Genomic DNA, 19,386 nt, shown 5'->3' with positions numbered 1-19,386 from the left:
GGAGTGAAGACACGAGTGACAGCCAAATAAAACAGAGTCTAAGGACTGTCACTGACCTGTACAAGTGTCCTTTTATAGAGGCCAAAGGACCTCTAGTACTGAAGGCTGGGTGCTACAATAACCCTACATCCCCCACTGCCAAGGAGAGAGAGCAGCCAGCCGGGTGAGGGTAAGGATACACGCCGAGCTCTCCCACTGGCCCCACACCTCTCCTAGGACTGCTTAGCAAACAGCCAAAGTTAGCCGGGGACAAATGCTTCTCTTGCCCACAGCGTGTCTCTCATCCCCACCCGCTGAAAGGAATCCTGTGCTTGGCACCAGAACGCCAGCAGCGCGGGATCGCTCCCCCTGCTCACCCTCAGCCCATCTCAGTGCCAGCCAGAGCAGAATTCATCCAGAAAAATTCAGATTTGGAAACTAAGCAGCAGTAAGTCAGTGTTTTGTCTCTACCTGCCAGCAAATAGTTTTGTTTTTTTTTTTTTTTCCTAAAACATGAGTGGTTTTATGTTGTTGCTGTTATTTTTTTTTTCCTTTTTGATTTTTGCCTCAGTGTCTGGTTAGCAGAAGATTTCATCTGTTGAGGATCTCAGGAACTCTGCTTGACCTCAATTAATGCTTTGGGGAACTAAGCTAATAAGAGTTTGAGACATTACTTTACCATCACAGGAATATATATATTAGAAACATGTGCTTTGCTAAAATGGTCTTGGAACAATTTCTACATGCCTTTGTCCCCCCTTGGATCATTACTGCCATTCTTTCTGTGCTGGCATTCCAGAGCTGCTGATTCACAGACTACATCTGGTTCTGCACCGTTCTTGCCAACTCAAATCCTGATGCACTCCTTGGACACTTCGCTTCTTGCAGTCATTCTCCCTCTATCACCGACTTGTTTGTTTCAACATCCTGTGTGTATATAAATACATTTCTGCAGGGCCTTTCCGCATTGTATTTGATTAGACTATTTCATTTATCAGAAACGAAGTATTTTCTTTCTTTCTTTATTTCTCTCTCTTTCTGTCTTTCTTCTCAGCTTTGCAACAGAGGCTAAGAGGACAGTTGCTGATGCACATAAGTAGGCCTGCTGACTTCAGAAAGGTATGGGGTACATGAAGAAATCTGCCTAGGAAGAGTCATCAGGGCCATGATCAGGATCCATTTTGATGCTGGTGATTTAAAAAACAGAGCTTTCCAGCTCTCTACTGTGGGCAGTCACTTGGGATTTTCAAAACCTAACATTAAAGTGTTTGTAGACTGACATATACCCCAACTGTCTGATGTTGAATTGTAGCTGTGGTAATTCATTTATAATTATCAATGAATTCGAATCTTTCTGTCATGTAGTACAACTCAGACATCAAGGACAACACGTGCAATCAGATAGCAGCTGAGGTTTCTACCTCATTTACGGGTTATTAAGAGGCCGGGAACAATAGAGCAGTGACTACACCCCACTCTAAGCACGTTGGGAAGGATGCCTCTTGCTCTTCTTTAAATTCCCGTACTAAAACATATGTAAAGTTAAGTGATTTGCCATCCTATGGAGTTCATCTCTTCTCCATCAGAAGTGGTTAAGATTCCATCCTATTAAAATCAATGAAAATTTGCAAGTAGTTTCAGTGGATCTAGGATTACTTCCAATAAAAATATAACCCTTGCATTTAAACAATGCTGTTTTTTTCACTCCAGCAAATTCCATGAGAGTTCCTCATTGGAAAAGCTGCTTAGGGCACGACTGACTTTTATAGAGAGGTTTCTCCACTGCAGTGTTTAATATGGGTAGCAGCTGTGCAGCCCTCTTCATCCATGGACCTCACAACTCTTCCAGCCTTGCCAAGGGATGGATGTGAATTTGGTCTCCATACCCCTTCAGTCTTTTTGTATTTCTGTTGAAACTTGGTTATATTGCCAAGGTGGTCACACATCTGGTGATAAAGGCACGGTGCACTGAGAACAGGATGGGCGACCTCCTGAGCCGTTTCATTAGGAAACTGCTCGTTTGTACAATGCTTTCAGTGGCTGGCAAGGTCTGAGTGCTGGCTGTTTTCCTAAAGCCAAAACCAGCAGTCTTTCAAGAGCCCCTTCTGTAAACTGACACAGAAACCCACCTTTACTGACTTATAACAGGAGTCATTTTATATTTTGAATGGATGGATATGGGCTAGACACTGGCTATAGTGGTCATTATCAGTAGCACAAATAAGCAACAAATCGAGGATCTAAAGGGTCCTGGGCTTCTTCAATATAAATGTTATCAGCTGCCCCCAGTTTACAGCAAGCTTTGCAACACCAGTTGCTTTATTTATTTTTTCTTTTCTCCAAACTGCAATTCTTTTTTGACAGATATGTTAGAATTTTCACTTTTAGGATTTTTCACTTTCAGGAATTTTCTTGCTAGCAAGCATGTCTCAAGTCTTTGAAAAAATGCAGTACACTTTACTGTCTCAGGGCCAAAGGACACCGTCTGTGGTTGTTTTTTTTTTAAAATTTATTTTCAGCCTGTCACGGCTTTTTTCATTGCTTGAATTCACAATCTAAGAACCGAACTGATGGAAATATATGGTAAGATCTGTTCTTCAAATGCAAGCTGTTTAATGCAAGTAAAATAAATTAACTAAAGCAAGAAGTGGATTTAAAGATCCCTGGTCCAGTGCCTATAAGCCTTACATCTGTATGGTGTCCTGCCTCCTTTCTTTGCTTTTCTCTCCCCTGAACGCCTGTCCTCAGAAGCTTGAAAGCACCAAAGCTGGATTTCTAGTGGGTCCTAGCCAGCTGGTCTGAAGTTATCTCGGAAATATGCACTGCACGGCAGGCAGGCCCTGCAGTGGCTGAGTTTCTCAAGAAGCCCTTCCGTATGTACAGGAGGGAGTAGGGGCTGAGCGCAGGTTTTCTTCTTCCTTCTAGACAGTGTCCCAGGTCAGGATGCTACAGGAAACAATAAGATTTCCATTGCGGGCATCTCTTTGTGAAATTCATCCTGAATGTTTCCAATCTGAATTATTTAAAGCAATAGTGGCATTACAGCCAAAAATAATGTCTCTATCAGCAGATAGAGCTGAGCTGAGATCACAGAAATCCCATTTGTCATATCCTGAATAAAAGCCTTCATGCTGAAAACAAAAAATAGTACACGAGATACTTCTTCAGTGCTGAAAACAGCCTAGTTTAGTGCTGGCTATAACTGGCAAGACAGCTGTGCTTTCTGAACGAATACTGGGTTACAGAGTTCAGTGCAGCTACTCCATGCAGTAGCTTCTCTATTGGAAGTGTCATGATATCCATGGTGTCTACACGGGGAAGGATAACTCATGAAGACCTGCCACACAGCCCTGTTGACCAATTCTTTTCTTTCTGTGGAGTAATCGCTACAACCAAACGATGGAGCTCTGTTGCCAACCAACATAAAGTCAATCTTCTGGCAGAAAGCCAGTTCCAATTCACGTCTGAGTTGTGTTCTGAATATTTTTTTTCTCATAATCTTTGTGCTTTTCTGGATAGAATTCACTTTTCTGTACTCCCACTGAAGTCTTCTCAAGCCTGGGACGGGTCAAACAGCCATGCTTACAGTGAATTACTAGAAATTTGTACCAGGAAACGGAGCTGGTAGGACAAAGAACAGCAAAATGAACCCAAAATGCCTAGTGAAAAGAGGCATAAAAACCAAACTAAGTAAGAGAGAGAAGGCTTCTGGGTGCCAAACATGCCATCACTGGAAATCTTCTAATAGTTACGGTATTGGCATTTTGAAGATACTTGGGGAAAAAGTCAATAAATGGAGCTAGATACCAAGTCACTGTAAGAATATATAGTAAGAGCCATGTGAGAAAGGCCACTAAGTCCAGTGGCATGGATGTAATTCACTCCCAGGCACTGTGCCAAATCAAGGCCTAATCTCTGCCGAAGTATTTTTGGGCCTGGTCTCTGTGGTTGTTGATGAATCTGTCTTTTTCCATCTTACTGTAACAGGGTGCTTAGCCACAGCGGACACATGAAACTGAACAAGCAATTTATTTCAGGGAATGGGCTTAATGTTCCTGACAAGATGGAAAGTTACCAGCTGGGTTATCTTCTGCATCTAGTCCAAGTCAAATGTTTTTATGATAATGTCTATTAGACCGAGCACAACCGAAAGGTAGATTTTCCCAATATCCATAAAACTCTGTAGCAATTAAGAAAAAGGCCATATATTATGTCTTATATTGTAGTCTGTATCTAATAAGGCACAAAGCCTTGGCAGCTTTCTACACACTAGTGACTGCAATTTTAATGTTGTTTTCATAGCAATAATCTCATCCTTGAAGGCCATTTGTTCAGCTGGTCTGGCAGAGCTGGGTATGTTATAGGAAAGACAGATTATGGGATGTCTTCCTGAAGGGCTAAAAGTAGAAGTCTTGCTAGAAAAGGTAGGATGGGAAGACATTCAGCACCTCCAACCAAACTGCTCTTGCTGCTGAGGAATGGCTCTGTGCACAACATTTTGAAACATCCATCCGATTTCTTGCAGAATGATCTACACCGGGATTCTCGCTGGCAGCAGTGTAAGGTGCCCAAGTGTTAACAAGATTTCTTCTGCTCTCTTAACAAATTCAGAGCGAAGTGTCATATGCAAAGAGGGTCCTAGTCCTGGTTAGATTATTTTGTTTTCTGGAACTTCAATATTAGGTAGAGTTTTTGAGCATGTAATTTTGCTTGTGGCTTAGTCCTGTTGCATGCCTCTTTGTGTAGGTCTCTTCTGAGAACGTAACATCTTCTCTAGGGGAATTCCATAGAATAATGCCTTATCGCTCTGATTCACAGGGAGTGAAAAAAAGTATTACATCCCTGACAAATCATCTTTATCGACACTTGACTTACTCTGTAGGAAGCTTTTTTGATGTCATCAGCAAGGAGGTATTTACACAGCTGGATTCAGTCTGTATGACCCATCTTTGTGGTGGCATTACTAATGTAAAACAATCTTTTCCTAGACCTGCTTGATGCAAAGGTGCAGGCTTCCTTTATTACCATTAAATGTGAGGTGGAAAACCAAAATGCAGATTCCCATTGAAAGGAAACTTTTACTACAACAGAGCTGCGATGATACATCCTGTGTTAGTTCTGTTGAAAACCTAATCTTCAGTGCAGAGCTTTGAAGAACATTTTTAGTTTTTATTTTTTTTCAGGACTGAAATTGTATCATGTACGAAGCCATTTACCTCCTTCATGTGTCTGCTTACAAAGGTCTAAATTAATTGCAGTTGTGGTGATTGGTTTTGTGATAATGATGATCAATGTCAGGGCCTGGCTTGGGACCAGCTGTGCACTTTTGTGTTACCAAACAGCTAAAAGATGTCCTTTGTTAAGCTCCGGCCTGTGCTGGAAGCAGACAAGTGACCTCAAGGCAAGTCTCTGTGCCCTATTGCAATGCATTTGTGCCTTCAGAAGTCTTTGGACCAGACACCTTAACTATACTAATTTTCTCTATGTCAAAAGAAACAGAAAGGTCAAGCAGAAGGGCAATAGGCAGCCTGGAACAATTGACAAAGCGAGAGGAGCAGCAGGGGAAAAAAAAATGTTGATGCTTGGTGAGCAGCATGGGACGGCAGCTCTATGAACCATGCACCAAGAGAGAAACAAAGACGAACAGTTTGATACACCAGATATAAAAATGCATGAAAGTGGGTTTGGCTGATGACAGCTGATTGCTGTCACCAGCCAGTCAGGCATTGCTCCAAAGCACGAAGCGCGGGCTGACAAAGCGCTTATCCCAGCTGCTTGCCAAGGCTGTGCTCCAGCAGGAAGAGCGTTGGCGCCAAGGAAGCTGCAACGGAGGCTGTTTATTTTCGTTTGCAAGGTTTGTTCAGTGTTTACCCACAGCCATCTCCACATCCTGGGGCAATCTTCTCCTCCTAGCCTCTCCCCACAACCCAGGAACAGTGGCACAAGCCTTCTGCAGAAGGGACTTGGAATTATTTTGTTTGCCAGCCGTGCCCCTGAGGGGCAGTGGTTAATGCTAGTGCTTACCCACACAGACACGCAGAAGTGTGTGCTGGTGCAGTGGTTAGCACAGGCATTATGGCTATGGTAATGCTAACCCACACGAATATGCAGAGGTATTTGCTGGCATACTAGCCCCCGCCTGCTAACTCATACAAATCAGGAGGCTGGTTATGGAAATGAAGACTGGAATATATGGTTTCCTGATGGACACGCTTTAATGCCTTTCCTAAGCCTTAGCATATGCTTTATTTTTCAAGATACAAATTATACTGATTATCTCTAGAGCACAAGCAAAATATTAAATCAAAGAACACTTAGGAAGTTTTTCTTCTGAAATTTTTCATGTTAACCATATTGCCCAGAAAATAATAAAACGCTCTGCTGATTCCAGCTCCATGGCATCTCCTATCCTAAGGCAACAGCTATTCCTATAGTAAAGATCGAAAAGTTTTAAAGCTTTAAATCAGGCAATTTTTGAAGCTGAAACTTATGCCTGCTGTACTGATGCTATCAGCGTACCACAAGCTAAATACTCTAAAGAAGAAAATAAGCTTTGAACTCACAAGAGATGCCAAACTTCAGATTTACCGATGCCATATGATCTCTAGTCTGATTTTTATGTGGCTGTTTTACTTTAGTATACACATACTTTAAGAAATAGAATTATCACACAGAGACATGCAAATAAAAGAGAATGCAGACTTCCAAGCCTTATGAAATACGCATCTCTAAAACTAATATTACCCCTAAGATGATGCCATCTTTATGCTTAGAAAATATGACTAAACATGAAAGAGCATTTGTTTAGATGATTTGGTCACATTTTATCCATCACCTCAATTATATAAACAAAGATTAAAACAGTTGTTTCTTTTTCTTTTCTTTTTTTTTTTTTTTTTCAAATTAAATTCTTTGATGATAAAAACTGAGTTTATCCCAGAAACTTAATGCAATAGAAGACCAGTTTTGAAAACATGATTTCTAACACAGTCTCAAGAAGCTGGACCATAATACCTCATGCTCCAGTGCTTGGTAGTATGGTTGTTGGTGTCTGCAGAGAGCAGTTGCATAGTGCAACAAGTTTCTCTACTGTCGATGTGGATGAAGGAAAGAAAACCATGATCCTGGTCCATTTGCGTACGTGACATCAAAGCCATGATCCTGGTCCACTTGTGTACGTGACATCAAAGCCACGATCCCGGTCCATTTGTGTACGTGACATCATCTCAGTCATATGGAGAGGAAACATTTTCTTGGGCACCAAATTTTGGTCTGACCTATGGACCTTGTGCTCATGCCCTGCACGGTACTGATTTTATGTAAGAACAGTTGTTCTCTTCCACTACATCAGTCAGGGGCAGACCGATAAGGTTTTAGATACTATATTCAGTGAAACTTGCCTTAAAATCTTACCAAAATTATTTACAGCCAGTGTTTTCAAATATAGGCTTCTCAGATAGATAGGAGCTAGCTCTCACGCACGAAGTTCCAGTAAAAACCACACTGCTGAAAGCAGTATGGGAAATAGTTTCAGTGCTAGTGACTGAAGTTGTTTTGATCCAGTAACGGAGAAATCCTCCTCTTTGACTCCAGGAAGCCTTTGATTTCTCTGCACCTGCTACAGCCTGAAACACCACCGTGGGTCCCTGCACTACCCTGAGCTGATCCTTCCCTTTCTGGTGGTACTACAGCTGTTCCCGTTTCAGCTAGGAGTTACCTCCCGAGGCTTCGTGAACGTATTATTTCCTAAGACAGTACATCTTGTAAGGACATGAAAGGAGAAAGAAGGGAAAATGAGTTTTTCAGTGCACTTTTTTTGGTCATCCACTGAAGAGACCTACTCAGCTTGCCCTTAAATGAAAATGCTGTAAAGTCAGTATTTTTTGCATGTTTTACTCAGATGCTTGTCACAGAGGTAGTCTTCATCCAAACAAAGCATATTTGTTGTTAGAATAGCTGAGAAATTTTTTGATCATTAGGATTGTAAACTTAAAAGAAATATCTAAGCCTGTATGGAAACTTCTAGTTTTTGAGCTGACTCAATTTCACTGAATTAATTTGATCATTTTATAGAGTAAGTGCAATATCTGTCCCTCTAAGCTTAAAATACTAAATATTGGCTTCCTAATTTGACAATTAAAATATATTTTGTTTTCCAAAGGCTTTTTAACTTGCTTTTTACTTCTGCAATCATAGGAATGAGTTTTGGAAGTCATCTGTTCAAAGCTACAGGCTCAGCTGAATAAAAAGCTGAATTTATGTCCTATTCTTTAATGAACCTTCACATTAGCTACAAGGACATGAGCTTCTAGTCCATAATTTCATTAGCAGACTGTACCTGCTGTAATGGATGGACTAATTTGCTTTTCCTGATATTCTTTTTTTCGTGCTCGGTGCTGAGACCAATTATTCAGCTGTGATTCAAGCACAACACAGTAAGAGACAAGGCCAAATTAAAAGCAGTGATGGAGCAACTTCAGGACTAAGAACATTTAGAATTACAGGGGACTAGAAGACTATGACAGCTAAATGTGTAAAGTAAGCTTAGGATTTTATTTATTTTATTTTTTTCAAAATAGGCAGCAAGTATTAGTACGAATTATAAGAAGATATAAATGTGCAAATAAAGGAACAAAGAATAGCCCAAATTTAAACATGTTTAAATTACTATTGTAATTTAAATTACTATTGTAATTTAATGTACAAGTCACATTCAGATGTTCCATGGTCCATGTTGAGAAACACTGGTTGGAGCAGTGTCTAACTTGAGATTTCAGATCACCTCTGGAGGAATCTGTCCTTCTCTACTGGCCATAGAGACTTCCTAGGTTCAAGTTAGCCTTTGAAATACTGACCTGTCAACACATCCAAACCATTTGTTTTAAATTACTTAAATCATAGCAAAAGGAAGAATGTGGCAAATGTGATGACAGAATCCAGTTCCCCAAAGTGGTATTTGATTGCCTTGGTCACAAAAACATCCCATCTCATCCCCTGGCTGCCTTGTTCACTGCACATCTTCCGTTTTTGGACACAAATAACTACAGCAGTTTCCTTTGCTTTTCAGGCTGGGACAAGGACCTCAGTAGCTGTTCTGGGTGCCCTGGCTGAAGTGAATGTGCTGAGCTGTAATAATGTGTTTAGAAACTGTGCTCCATGACAGATGAGGCCATGAGGAACATTACTCCAAATCACTGAAGTTGCAGGGAACCTAACAGAGATCACATATTTGGAAGCGTTGAGTAAGATTAAAATACAACAGGCTCATATCAAGCTGCAATAGCTCATATGCTACAACTGCCCTAGATGTGTTTAAATGACCAGGGTGAAATTTTCAACTGGGAATAATTCAGTCTCCCATTTATCATGAGAATGAGAAAAGAAATCCGTTTGAGACCATTAGTATTTACATATTTGATTGCACATGCAAATTAGATGCTTAGACATATAAAGAGCCTAATTTGCTTTGATAGATTACTGCATATTATTAACTGGATCTAGAATTTGAAAACCTGGCCCTAATTTGACATAATTGCTGAAATCTCATGCATACCAAATCTGATCAGGTACTCTTTGCATCTCTGTGGTGTTCCCTAAATCTTATAGACATGTTTTCTTCAGTAGATGTGGGAAGCTAATCAAAGGAAGAAATATTGACCAGAAGGGTTATAGAACTTCTAGTCCACTAGGTTCAGACTAGGTCATGTAAATGTCTAAAGGGACTTGAAGACGCTTCAGAAACTCATGCGGAGTGCACTGTGAATTCAGTAGAAGTCATGTAGCAACAGATACTGATGTTTTTTCTTTTTTTTTTTTTCTTTTTCTTGAAAGGCTTTTGCTAAATATGGATTAAAAGGTGAATTACCTCTGCTACATGTATCTGAAGATAATCCACAGGGTAATCCCTCATGGCATGCAATGAAACGCACTAAACCCATAGGCAGAGAGTCCTAGGTACTGCTGTGTGGAACACTTCTCTGCTCCGTGCAGGAGCCTGTGGTACTGCCAGAGGGCTGAAAGCTTGCCTTGGCTCCCTTTCTTAAATCCTCACGTGGATGGTGGGTATCTACCAGGGAGGGAGGGAAGGAGTACGACATTAGGAGACTGGAAGCTAGCTATTACTGTAGATCCAAATGTGGTTTAAAAGATGAACGCAGAAAAGTTTAAGAGTTGGAAATTGGTCATTTTTGCTAATCTCTTCATATTATTCTGCATATGTGAGCTATACTTCGTAGCAGCTTTGAGAGAAGAATGAAAATGACTCTTCAGAAAATGGTTGGAAATAAGACAGAAAATAATGGGAATCTGTGAAATGAGGCAGTGCAGGAGGGTAGCAGCGACAGGCACCTCTGAGGCTGAAAAAGTGGATCACAATGGAAACATCACTCTCTGTGTCATTCTGCCATTAGATGTACCAAAGAATTTTTGTTAAAGTCAGTGCTTGATATTCGTGTCTGGGAATCAATTTGACCTCAAGTTCTTTCTTTTTGTTGTTCTGCCAGTCGTTAAAAGTACACCTTGTGCTACCAGAACCGTGGTTACCCGTGGCACACTTCAGGCACTTTTCTCATTGGCCTGTCTTGCCTTGAATAGTGTGAATTAGCTTGTGGCCAGAGCTCTTATCCCATTAATTTGTGTCATTAGCCCCTTTGTTATACAGCTAGGAAAGCAAGGCAGGATAACCGAGGTATCAGAATTAGCGTGAGTAAAACAAGGGAAGCTTTAAAAAAGGAATTCTGCACCACCAAAGTTGTGTCCCGTAGGTTTTCCTGTGGCTAGTACTTGTGTTGTTGATAGGCAGAGGTACAATTCACGATTTCTAAAGGAGGAAATTAATACAAGCTATACGTTGTTTGTCATCTGGCATTGCTGAAAACTTTACAGATGTAAAGATGTTGACCTGGAATGGTGACCAAACTCTGTGAAATGGGAGAGTAACAGTCCCAAAATAGACTTTACTTGAATGCTTATGTAGTTATCCAGACTTCTTCTTTTGTTTCCTATTTTGTGCTTCCTATTTTGTTAGAATTTTGACTCTTAAATCTTTCTTTCGGTTGCTATTTGTGTTCCTTTTATTTATGTGTTATGAGAAGTGATTTAATTTCCTGGAAGCAGCAGGCTTAGGCCTTTGAATGATGACTAAGCTAGCTGGGAGGTGAATGTAAACATTTCTATACCACTAACAGCTCCTGCTTCCAGAGGCATCACTAAACACTGGAATACCAAATTAGCAATTACGAACCTGCTAATCACGAAGGTGGCATTCACAAAGGCTTTCTTTAGCCCAGCCAAGTTAGTCTCCTTGTGCAGCCTCTACTGTCAGGAGGAAATTTCTATAATGCAATTCGGAGCAAAAACCTAAGATTTAAACCTAAGATGTAAGTGCTGATAATGACTCTGTAGAGTAAATTTGGCCATAGGGGGGTCTCAAGAGGCAGCTTCCCTAGGCTGCAGGTGTCCTTGTATTCTACCCCAGGATATATATTTTTTCCTATTTAAGAAAATGAATTCCACTAAATCAAAACAAATACCACTCATGAAAAGGACAAAATGAACAAAAGGAGAAAGCTGCTGATCTCATGCTTCCCTGCAGAGAAAATGAGGAAAGGGTGGAGAATCGCCTAGACACTTTCTGATTATCCTGTGAGATAGGATGGGAACAATGAGGTGGCTGGTGTGAGCCTGACCAGAGCACTTTCATTTTGGCACTTCAACAAATGCTGGCAGCATTTTCTTTTTTAATGTCAACATTATGTGCACAACTTCAAGGTAAGCCTTCCAAGTCACTCCAGTTAATTGATACATCAGAAATGCTGAACTGGAACACCATGTCCTGGATGATACTTAAAAATATTGCAAAAATATATGTTGCCTTGGAGGAAGGACTAGAAGAGTCCAAATGCATTACAAAAGTGTTGGCCAGAAATGGGTGGATTCACTGCAGCCATTTCCTTTAACGCGTGCCTCGGATTGACTGAAGAACTGCAAGATTATGTCCTCTGCTGTAGTTCTGGTGCATAAATGCTGTCTTTCCTCCCACGTTGGATCTACCTTCGTCTCATATGGAACTGTCCATTTGCTGACTGGATGTATATTTTTATACAGAAGAAGAGAGTGCTTTTTGCTCTGAACCTAGAGCCATCTATGCAATATAGCCTCAAGGTTTCAGAGCTGAGGGTTTTGATCTCGGTGTAGGAGGTTGTTAGTGCGGAGACAGGCTGTTCCGATCAGCTGGAGCAAAGAAATGTTACGCTGTCGCTCTTGGGATGTATCATCCATATGTGTACTCATGCTGCAGGTGAACATCCACCTGTGATGCAGATAACAGAAACTCTCAGCTCACATCATCTTCCACCTCGTAGGTGTACTCAGCCCTTGCCCTTTTCACGGCCGTACGGGGTGGATTGATGCCTGAGTGATGCCCCCAGCTCTCAGCCAGTACCCGCAGGAGGCCCACCGAGGAGCAGAGGGTGGGTAGTGATTGTTCAGACACCACAGAATTTCAAGTGCATAAATAAAAAGCCAGGAGGAGTGTCTTAGGGGAGCCAGCCTGGCCTCCAGCTGCCACTCAGAACAGCACAGTTCTGCTGCTGTGGTATCTGTCAGTCTGGTGGAGACTGTCCTCCTAGTCCCAGAGTGTGTCATGGGACAAAATGCCCTGGTCAGTCAACCAAATCAAGCAGCTCAAAGAAGGGTGACTACTAATAACTTTTGTTTGTTTCTTTTTGTTTGGTTGGTTTTGTTCTATAAGATATTGTCTGTCTAAACCATCTGGATTGCTGTGCTGTTTCCTCTGATCTCCGAGATTTCCAGGTCCTACAAGAGTCTACAGAGGCCCATCGAGCTCCCAAGACCCTGACTGTCCAGAAGTGGCACCTTCAAACCTTAAAATGGTCTGCTCTACATCTCTGCGGGGGCATTCCAGCAGTTTATCCAATCCAAAGCAGACAACGTGCAGTGTTACAGGCAGGTAGGAAAGACTTGTAAGACCTGCCATAACTATTTTTATAGTCACTTCCCGTGCACAGTGGTGACTGGGTGTAACTGTAAATAAGGCTTGGTTTCATCTCGAGTTCAACGTGGCAAGGTTTCCCTGTTGCTTAGGCAGCGACTGGCCTTGCATAGCAGTGTGCTGAGACACAGAAGAATGACAGCTGCCAAGGGCAGCCGAGGGTTTTGTGTTCTCAGGAGGGTAGCTGCAGTTAAAGTGTTTTCCATCTCACTCCTGTGCTACTTTTACAGTGTAATTTCCTCTTGAAAATCAAAACTACTTCATTACAGTGTACCCATACATTCAAATCAATAAGATCTTAAGTTTAGTGCTTGAAACCTGGAGCACTTTCTATGCTTCAGCATTAGTTTCTAGGTTTAACATCAGTTAATTTTCTCATGTGAGCAATACCACTGCATTCATTTTACCCAAAATCTGGCAGAGGTAAGGAAATAATCCAGCACAATTAAGGGAACTCTTGGGATGCCTTCTGCTGATGCTCAGAAGACCCTGGCTCCCATTCATTTGCTTCATTCCAGGTTTTCATTTTATGCAGCTGTATGTTCTGCATGTATCAGTCACAAAATTAAGACATGGTGCAGCCATGGTGACAGTTACCTGTTTTGTTTTTAGACAACACAGCTAGATGTAGCAACCCCAGTGGATCTACAGGGAAGGGCACAGGCTGCAAGAGAGAAGCATTCAGCAGAACCCCTGGAAGCACTTCTTTGTGCACACCCTTCAGAGGGTAACTGTGCTGCCTTGAACTCTGCGAGCAGTGACATTCCAACATGATGCTGTTTGATTTGATTTGATGTGATTTGAAGAGTAATCTTTTGGGGAAAACGTTTCCTGGTGGAACACCAAGCCCTGCTGGCAGAGGAGATGCTGCTCCTTGTGGAGGATGATCGTGTGGTCAGCTGATGGAGGACCAGCTCCTCTGCTGTAGGGGCCGTCCCTTCAGCAGGTTCTGTGTGGCCTCCCAGTTGGGTACGGGGCTGGAATCCCCTGCCACCCAGCAAACGGAGTGGCAGTGGCAGCTCCTGTTGAGCTTTGGACTTAGAGAACTGTAATCTATCAAGGCCCGCTGCTCCTCAGAAGTTGTATCTTGTCTCCATGACCAACAGGAGCACCCAGGCCAAGGCCAGGGAATCTCCGGGCCTTAAACAGGTCAGCTCTTGCTTCTGAAGGCTGTTCATGGTTTCAGTTCTTAGTGAAGTCAAACATAGAGAAATCCCTTCCCCAAACAGCGATGTGATTGTGTTCCTTTGACAAGTAGCTGCTCTTGCACAACTCTGTTCCTGCTGACCACGGACCAGGACCACCTTCCTCCCCCTGTGCTAATAGAAATGGCATTTTGAGCACAGGGAAACCCTTAAGCTGCAAAGAATTCTCTGAGATGGAGCTAAATAAGAAGTAATGATATCAGCAAATGTGTATTTGTATTCTGTGCTGGCCTCAAACCTTATTTAACTTTTAACCAGCTTCATTATAAGAGTGCTTGTATTCAAGATCAACCTCACAAACACAACAGGAACCCATCAAAAGGTCTTAAGAGCTCCAATTTCTGAGTAAATATGTGCTAAAGAAGCTGGTTTCAAGAGTGTTGTTTTCAAAGTAATTAATTTTTAACCTTTACTCAACCTAAAAGATGGCTTATTTTTCAGAAGTTTATATTAGTTTTTAAAGACATGTAATATACGTGGCAAACTCTATCTATGATGTTAATGTAGGCAACACCCTGGTATAATTTCCTTTTATTTTTATGGTATAGCTTATGCACAATATTTATGTGACACAAGATAATGTCATACTATATTAGCTGTATAAGGAATGTTTGCAGAAAATGAAATCAATAGTTTTGATTGCTAGAGCTCGGCTCCAGGCTTACGTGAGTTATTTGTAATTAGAGAATACTAACTTGTCCATGAAGCGTCTTGGATTCCCCAGCCACTCCTGAGGATGTGTTCAGGCCTTAACTGATGTTAGCACACGACTGGAATAGTGCTTTTTGGAAGTAATCAGTGGCTGCACTAGAGCCCATTCAGAATGAAATCCTGTTCTGTTTTACGTCAGTATGCCGAGAAACAGTATTGCTGCTGATCTCACAAAAATAAGAATTTAAGGAAGCTCAGTAGGGAATGATGTTTTACTCCAAATCCTGTCAGTAGATCCTAAGGCTGGGAGGGATCACAAAATCACAAGCAGTACAGGCTGGCAGGGACCTCTGGAGGCCTGACTCCCCCTGCTCAGGCAGGGCCACCCAGAGCAGGCTGCCCAGGACCACGTCCCGGTGGCTTTTGAGTATTTCCAGGGATGGAGACTGCAACCTCTCTGGGCAGCCTGTGCCAGGGCTAGGTCACCCTAATGCTGAAAAAGTATTTCCTGATCTTCAGACACACCTCCTGCAACGCCATCGCCTCCTGTCCTGTCACTGGGCACCATGTTCTGCCGCACTGCATGTGCCACAGGGCTGCCTTTCAACCTGCTTTAAGGTTTCCTTTTGAGGAACAGCCAGTCCTGATTTAAGCATTTCTAGGGATCACAGACCCCCAGGCTTCTGGTAATTCTAAGCACGAATGAGCATACCTGGTAAATTACACAGGTGTCTGGTAGCTTGAGGGGCTTCCTCTTAACCCTGCTGCTAGTTCTTGTAGGCCCTTGGAGATTGTGCTCAGGCCTGCACAGCATGTGGAGTGAAACAGGCTGAGCTCACAACTCCCTCAGACTTGTTTCTCTCTTGGATGTTCTCTGAACCCTTCGCAGTACAGCGCCACTCCGTGCGGACGGCAGCTGCAGGACGCCGGCAGCAGCCAAACCAGCGCCAGGCCCTGCTGCAGGGCCTTCACAGCCGCCTGTGAAAGAAACCCATTAAAGCTCCTACACACGTGAATAAACTCACAGGAAACAAGTGCAGGTCCTCATTGCAGCACATCTCCCATCCCTGCGGACGCAAGCCAGGCCATTTTGCAGTGTCAAACACCTCACACCCCCCGAGCACACCGCTGCTTCTGACACAGGAGCCTGCTGCTGGGGCTTGGCAGGAATCCCTGACGGTGTGCTGGGACTGTATGGGGTGAAATCCTTCTAAAAATTGGTTTGTGGTGGACTGTTTGCTCACAACTGTCTTTCCGGACACCCACATATAGACACCCACCCTAGCTTTCCTGCTAGGTCTTCTGACTTTACTTGCCATGGGTTATTTCAGCTCTCCAAACTGGAGAACCTGTACACGAGCTTAGATTATGAACTAAACTGAAGACGAGAGCGTGGTCTCTTTTAGAAATAATCTGTATTCAACAAAAAAGTAACAGGCAGGAGAGAAAACGCAAAGTTTCCCATTTTACTTGGTGATGCCTTAGCAGAAGGGCAGGGAGGTGAGACGGGAGAAGGCCTGATCCGGCCGTCGTGGCTGCTCTGAGGGACGCTAGCAGTCAGCTTACAATGGAGAGGCACGAGTTTAGGAACAAGTTTAGGAACATTTCGGGTCAAGTCTGTACTGGGACAGCTTCTGTTGGGCTAATTCATGATTCCAACTTAGTTAAGATATGAGCAGCCGCAGAAAAGCTATACATAGACTTCTGATAACACATGCATCTTGCACTTATGCTAGATTATTTAGGACATGCTTTTAAAAAAAATTTTATATATATATATATTTATATAATCATTTTGCAGCAAGATTGGAGACTGCTTGTCTGTTGTCACAAGCAGGAATTCACAGGACCTGTTATCCATGCTTGGGATGGATTAATTCTGTATACAAACACTTGAACATGCTTACATTACAATCCAGAAAAGAATTATAAAACTAGTTCTAAGCCAGCGAAGTAGTGCTTTGATAGTTTAATCAAATTTTTATGATTTTTAGCTTCTTCCCAACTTGCCCATTGCTACCACTTCCTAAATAGCAGTTCCAGCCACTGCCTAGATTCAGGTAAATGCACAGTTTATACAGTGGAATGGAAATTGCTCTCTCTGTGTCCCTGACCGTGGCACTTCCCCAACCAGCTCCAACATGAGAAGTCTCTCTCTCCCCTTGGAGAGCAGGTACTGACTTCTTTCAGCATATTCAGGGGGTGATTCTTCCAGGAGATGTGCTGAAGTGTGACGGGAGGCTATAAACGCTCTAACAGAATTTAGGATGTGGGTGGCTTTTCTGTTGCATAAGCAGATGATGACATGAGGACATGGAGCTCTTACCCCAAAACAAGGAAGAACAGTTAATGCTCAAATATATTATCTATTTTTTTTTATTTGAAAAAATAGCCCCAGTTATACTCGAGAATTGCAGCTAAGTTTCTAGCGCTGCTCCAGAAATCTCAGCCAGGAGCTAGAATTTGGTTTTGCTGCTGCTGTTTTAGACTGCCACCTAACGGTGATGGCTAAGCTCACTGCTCAAGTTGCCCAGCTTCCTGCTCCGTCTCTGTGGCTGCTGCATAATGAGCACCTCAGCAGCCACGGAGTTCAAAATGCCAAGGACTAACATCAGTACGCAGCTCTCTACAAGCAAACCTTCCTTTCTCAGTGATCCTTCTGAACAGCTCTTGTTCCAGCTGCACCTCACCAACACACTAACTTGCTGAGCTGCTCCAGCTTTGTTTCCAGTGCACTTCCAACACACGGGCTATTTTTTAATTCATTTTTACAGAATTGGACTGCATGACCTGGATCAGTCCTAACAGGTCTAGCTCACTAATTGCTTGGGACACCTTTATCCTAGAGCGTTATTCTTGTAGATTACTGAAGCTTACTCCTCACTTTAAAATAGCTGCTCACTTTGCTTTATGAACTGCTAATCTAAACAGAACAATCAACGGCGGGTTTGTTTCTGGTTCTTTCCTCCTTCTGAGACAGATCAGTACAGACTGTGCTCCTTCGCTCAGTCCTGGCCTTTTCCTGTTACTGGTAGGGAAATAACTTCTCATAAATTACTTACCTAACAGATTGTAATTCTCTCTTTCTTCCCCAGTGGATTTTTTATTTACATCTTGGGAACCTTTGGAATAAAGTCAGTGCTTTGACTCCCTTCTCTAATAAAAAATAATAAAAGCAAACAAAAAAGAACCACCACCACCAACAAAAAAGCCAATAGATTTGTTTGTCCTATTCCTTGCACACTGACTTCCCAAGACACACACGTGGAAAACAAAAATAAACTTCTGACTATCCCCTAGCTGTTATATGCAAATAAATCGAAAATTTTAGTAAGAAATACTGAGTGAAAATGCAACCAGCAATATTGCAAAGTACAGTTTTAATCTGCACTGTTTTAATCAGTTTGTATAGGACTCAAGTCATTTCTTAATCAGAGGACAAGTTTGAAACATGCCATTAACCTTTCATGGCTACGCTTTTATCCCCTGCATATAAAGCATATGTGAAGTTTTAGCTATTTGAGAGCTTACACAGCTTGCTTCTGTCATTACTTCTCTGAAGCACCAGGCAATTATTCAGAGTCTGCAGGTAACGGCTTGTGTTTGTCTGTAAGGACTAATCCATCAGCATTAATACAAACTGTATTTTTGGAATTCACTTCTCCAGCTGTTCATTCTGCCGTTTGTTCACCTGTATCTGGCAGTAGCTCATAGCAAGACTTCAGAAAAATGCTCCCGAAATTTAGGGCAGTCCATTTAGCCATTTCAATGACAATTCCAAATGATCAATTAGCTCATTTTCATGATACAGAACTTTTGCTTCTAGCACAAAACTATGCAGCAATCCATTCTTCCCATGCTTGGAAATCTAACATGCACTTTTGTATTTTCTTCTCAGCAATGCACTTAAGAAACAGTTGGCGGCCAACTCCTTAACCTTAATTTCCAAAGACAACAGCAATTCATCTCTGGATGTTGGTGAAACTGACTGCTTCAGCCGCATGGCCAGATAAGGACAGCAACCACTCCTTCTGCTTCCAAGGGAGGAGAAAAGGGAAAGATGCACCCCATTTTCCAGTGCAACAGAAGGGCTGGAAGGAACTGCAAGTAATCCATTATTTTTAGTCATGCTAAAGCTGCTATATTAGATCTTAATCTGGGCCTTCTGCTGACAGAAAGGAAAGTTGTAGTGATGGCCTAGGAAAGATAACCTCCTCCTACACCCCTTTTTTTGATCAAGTGTTCGCATGATCTGTTTCGTCAGCTAGGAAGTTTTTTTGCTGGAAGCTAAGATGACAGATTTAACTTCTCCATCACTCTTCTCCTGAATGTTCAAGTCTTCTGTGGATGACAATGCACTTACTTGGGACTCTTCCACATGAACTGAAGAAGCAGTGTGCTAGCACTCCTCTCTTCCACAAGGTCACAGAAAGCGTGTACTCTTATGGAATGCTGTGTGGAAACAAAAATGACTTCAGACTTTTTGGTGTAAGTTCTTTGAAATGAGAAAGGCCAATAACCATTCAGCTATTGTCACCT

The 19,386-nt window shown here is 42.2% G+C and overlaps 1 long non-coding RNA gene across 2 annotated transcripts in view; it reads left to right on the top strand.

Moving 5' to 3' along the window:
- Positions 1–306: 306 nt before the first annotated feature.
- The window catches only part of LOC136790017 (uncharacterized), a 20,448-nt gene continuing 1,368 nt past the window's right edge, over positions 307–19,386 (top strand). The window contains exons 1-4 of one of the 2 annotated variants that reach the window (XR_010829090.1): positions 307–427; positions 1,034–1,098; positions 12,342–12,949; positions 13,604–14,329. This is a non-coding gene — a long non-coding RNA (uncharacterized lncRNA). Of the gene's footprint in view, positions 428–1,033; positions 1,099–12,341; positions 12,950–13,603; positions 14,330–18,745 lie in introns of those variants that run through there. The other variant, XR_010829091.1, reaches the window with a different exon arrangement.

Source organism: Anser cygnoides, chromosome 2 (genome assembly GCF_040182565.1).
Source record: "Anser cygnoides isolate HZ-2024a breed goose chromosome 2, Taihu_goose_T2T_genome, whole genome shotgun sequence".
Taxonomy (NCBI): domain Eukaryota; kingdom Metazoa; phylum Chordata; class Aves; order Anseriformes; family Anatidae; genus Anser; species Anser cygnoides.
The sequence above is the reverse complement of the archived record's forward strand: the minus strand, read 5'-3'. Positions and strand labels throughout refer to the sequence as shown.